Below are 4,270 nucleotides of genomic sequence, written 5' to 3' on the forward strand. Positions count from 1 at the left end.
GGTCTTTCCCTTGTCCCCCCACCAGCGGCCCACGAAAATCAAAACGGCGTGAAGAGAGGGAACGCCGAAAGCACCTGGAGTCGGCCGTCCGCACCTCCGGAGGAGGTGGACGGGGTACGGTGCGGGCATGACCGGATGGGACAGCTTTGCATCAAGGTGAGAGGTCGGCGTCCGAAGGCCAGAGGGCGGTGCGCGAGCACGTTTACACTGGCCGCGGAAGCTGTCCTGGGTAGCCCTGTATGGCGTCTGGACCTGACGGCGCACGCACTTACAACCCGCTGCTTCCTAGCCCCCGGAAGGGGAGGCGGATGTCACTCGTGGTTCATCCCAGACCACGGTGCAAACTACCTGGTTGATCCTGCCAGTAACATATGCTTGTCTCAAAGATTAAGCCATGCAGGTCTAAGTGCACACGGCCGGTACAGTGAAACTGCGAATGGCTCATTAAATCAGTTATGGTTCCTTTGATCGCTCCACACGTTACTCGGATAACTGTGGTAATTCTAGAGCTAATACATGCAAACGAGCGCTGACCCTTCGGGGGATGCGTGCATTTATCAGACCCAAAACCCATCCGGGGGGCTCGGGCCCCCCGGCCGCTTTGGTGACTCTAGATAACCTCGGGCCGATCGCGCGCCCTCCGCGGCGGCGACGTCTCATTCGAATGTCTGCCCTATCAACTTTCGATGGTACCATAGTCGGCTACCATGGTGACCACGGGTAACGGGGAATCAGGGTTCGATTCCGGAGAGGGAGCCTGAGAAACGGCTACCACATCCAAGGAAGGCAGCAGGCGCGCAAATTACCCATTCCCGACACGGGGAGGTAGTGACGAAAAATAACGATACAGGTCTCTTTCGAGGCCCTGTAATCGGAATGAGCGTATCCTAAACCCATGGGTGAGGACCCATTGGAGGGCAAGTCTGGTGCCAGCAGCCGCGGTAATTCCAGCTCCAATAGCGTATATTAAAGTTGCTGCAGTTAAAAAGCTCGTAGTTGGATGTCGGGAGTGGGCTGGCGGTCCGCCGCGAGGCGTGCCACCGCCTGTCTCAGACCCTGTCTCCCGGTGCCCCCCGGATGCCCTTGGCTGGGTGTCCGGACGGGGCTCGGAGCGTTTACTTTGAAAAAATTAGAGTGTTCAAAGCGGGCCCGCTTCTCGCCTGAATACCTGAGCTAGGAATAATGGAATAGGACTCCGGTTCTATTTTGTGGGTTTCCTGAACCAGGGCCATGATTAAGAGGGACGGCCGGGGGCATTCGTATTGCGCCGCTAGAGGTGAAATTCTTGGACCGGCGCAAGACGGACGAAAGCGAAAGCATTTGCCAAGAATGTTTTCATTAATCAAGAACGAAAGTCGGAGGTTCGAAGACGATCAGATACCGTCGTAGTTCCGACCGTAAACTATGCCGACCCGCGATCCGGCGGCGTTATTCCCATGACCCGCCGGGCAGCGTGAGGGAAACCACGAGTCTGTGGGTTCCGGGGGGAGTATGGTTGCAAAGCTGAAACTTAAAGGAATTGACGGAAGGGCACCACCAGGAGTGGAGCCTGCGGCTTAATTTGACTCAACACGGGAAACCTCACCCGGCCCGGACACGGAAAGGATTGACAGATTGATAGCTCTTTCTCGATTCTGTGGGTGGTGGTGCATGGCCGTTCTTAGTTGGTGGAGCGATTTGTCTGGTTAATTCCGATAACGAACGAGACTCCGGCATGCTAAATAGTTACGCGGCCCTCCGCGGTCGGCGTCAAACTTCTTAGAGGGACAAGTGGCGTTCAGCCACGCGAGATGGAGCAATAACAGGTCTGTGATGCCCTTAGATGTCCGGGGCTGCACGCGCGCCACAATGGTTGGATCAGCGTGTGCCTACCCTACACCGAGAGGTGCGGGTAATCCGCTGAACCCCATTCGTGATGGGGACTGGGGATTGCAATTATTCCCCATGAACGAGGAATTCCCAGTAAGCGCGGGTCATAAGCTCGCGTTGATTAAGTCCCTGCCCTTTGTACACACCGCCCGTCGCTACTACCGATCGGATGGTTTAGTGAGGTCCTCGGATCGGCCCCGCCGGGGCTCCTCGCGGGCCTTGGCGGAGCGCCGAGAAGTCGATCAAACTTGACTATCTAGAGGAAGTAAAAGTCGTAACAAGGTTTTCGTAGGTGAACCTGCGAAAGGATCATTAACGGGTAACGCTGTCCGGCGTGCCTCCTCTCCCGACCCCCTCGACTTCGCCGTCCCCCCGCGTCGGGGCCCAGGGTCGAAAGGGTCTTCGGGGTTGCTGTTACACGTGGTCGCTTGCAGGTCAGGCTGGACAGAAGGCATAAAGGAGGAGCCTAGTCCCTCCCACCCCTTCCTCGTCCTCCGCCTCTTCCTCCGCGTCGTCCTTCAGCACCCCCCCCCCGCAGGCCCCGGTATTCTCTGGGTTCCAGCGCGAGAGACGCGTCGTTCAAAAAACTCGGCGTCCCCGCTCGTCGGGCGAAGGCCGGTTTCCCCTCACCTTGCCGGCAGGAGAAGCGCCTGCGAGTCGAGCGGGTCGTACGGGTCCGTCCCGCGCCCTCCCTCTCGCTCGCACGGCCGCTGCCTCCGTCCACCGCGAGGGGTTTTCCTATTTTGTTGTCCTTGTCATTCATCCCCGTCCCCTTGCTCGCTGACGAGCGGACTTTCCGGGGGGGGTTGCGAGCGCTGCTCCTCGTGGGGCAGGCCATGGCCCTTCCTGTGTTCGTCCGCCCACCGGCGTCCTGGGGCGTGGTGGTGGTGGGTGGCGCAGCCGGTTCCCCTGCTTCTCTCTCTCAGAAAGGAGTCTCAGGGGGACCCCCGGCAGGTACCTAGGGCTTGGCCCACGCTACGTGAGTTCCACCCCTTTCGAGGGGTCGGACGGGGCGGGCGCGGAGGGCCGCGGTTCAAAGACTGACTCGTCTGCCACGTGGGGCGTGTGGGCAAAGCGCAACCCCGCGCCCGTTTCAACACTCGCAGACGGGGGCGCCTGACCGGTTGGTGAAACCTTTTAAACCTGTCTTTGTAGTCGTGGTGAAAGACCTAAACTGAGCCTGAAATAAAAGAGTACAACTCTTAGCGGTGGATCACTTGGCTCGTGCGTCGATGAAGAACGCAGCCAGCTGCGAGAACTAATGTGAATTGCAGGACACATTGATCATCGACATTTCGAACGCACATTGCGGCCCCGGGTCCATCCCGGGGCTACGCCTGTCTGAGGGTCGCTATTCCTATCTGTCGGACCTGCCTTCTCAGGCGGGACCGCGGTTGGAGGTTCGTAGGTGGGGGGGTGCCCCCTGGCCTCCGTCTTCCTAAAAGCAGACGGTTCCCGGTCGCTGTCTCGGTGAGATCCGGTCGGTGGGTTCGCTGCGGTTGAGTGCCCGTTCTCCGTGCACAAGCTTCTCCTCCCCCGCTTCGGTTCGTTTCGGTTCGTTTCGGCTCCGCTCCTGGCCTGGCCAGGAACGTGGTCCCCTGCGCCCGAGAAAGAAGCGAGCGTGGCTGCCGGTGGGTTCTCTCCGCTTTGGCTGCCCACGTTTTCGCTTCTTTTCTCACCCCCTGCGCAGGCGGATCACGGAAAGGTGTCTGTTCTGTTCCGTTACGTGCGCGAGCGGAGGGAGGTTGTTGTTACATGCGTTCCCCCCCCCCCTCCCCCGGTGGGGGGGGTGGGGGGGTCGGGGTTCGGGTGGCTCTGCCTCTGGCGTTTTCCTTACGGGCCGACCTGTCCGTGGCACGTCCGTGACGTCCCGACCTGTGTCCTCGTTAGCCCGGGTGAAAAGGGACTCGTCCCCTAACCCGGCGGTGTTCACGCTTCTGGGCAACCCTCCAGAGCGAACTCGGGAGCGACCTCAGATCAGACGAGACAACCCGCTGAATTTAAGCATATTACTAAGCGGAGGAAAAGAAACTAACAAGGATTCCCTCAGTAGCGGCGAGCGAAGAGGGAAGAGCCCAGCGCTGAATCCCCCGTCCGGGTGCGGGCGAGGGGAATTGTGGCGTATGGAAGTCTGTTTTCTTCCTGGCGCGGGCCGGGGGCCTGAGTCCTTCTGATGGAGGCTCAGCCCGTGGACGGTGTGAGGCCGGTAAATGGCCCCAGCCCCGCCAGGGTAGCGGTCTTCTCGGAGTCGGGTTGCTTGGGAATGCAGCCCAAAGTGGGTGGTAAACTCCATCTAAGGCTAAATACCGGCACGAGACCGATAGCGAACAAGTACCGTAAGGGAAAGTTGAAAAGAACTTTGAAGAGAGAGTTCAACAGGGCGTGAAACCGTTAAGAGGTA

General features: G+C 59.5%; 3 non-coding genes across 3 annotated transcripts in view; all 3 read left to right on the plus strand.

The window, feature by feature from the left end:
* The first annotated feature begins 345 nt into the window (after nt 1-345).
* On the plus strand, nt 346-2,184 carry LOC145655381 (18S ribosomal RNA). The gene has a single exon (XR_014121511.1). It is a non-coding gene; the product is annotated as an 18S ribosomal RNA (ribosomal RNA).
* Nucleotides 2,185-3,066: 882 nt separating this feature from the next.
* LOC145655377 (5.8S ribosomal RNA) lies at nt 3,067-3,220 on the plus strand. The gene has a single exon (XR_014121507.1). It is a non-coding gene; the product is annotated as a 5.8S ribosomal RNA (ribosomal RNA).
* A 616-nt stretch (nt 3,221-3,836) lies between these two features.
* The window catches only part of LOC145655378 (28S ribosomal RNA), a 4,149-nt gene continuing 3,715 nt past the window's right edge, over nt 3,837-4,270 (plus strand). Inside the window, exon 1 of the ribosomal RNA XR_014121508.1 lies at nt 3,837-4,270. This exon is cut by the window's right edge and continues 3,715 nt beyond it. This is a non-coding gene — a ribosomal RNA (28S ribosomal RNA).

This window comes from Electrophorus electricus, unplaced genomic scaffold (assembly GCF_041902795.1).
Source record: "Electrophorus electricus isolate QZ-2024a unplaced genomic scaffold, ASM4190279v1 Scaffold247, whole genome shotgun sequence".
In the NCBI taxonomy this organism is placed as follows: Eukaryota; Metazoa; Chordata; class Actinopteri; order Gymnotiformes; family Gymnotidae; genus Electrophorus; species Electrophorus electricus.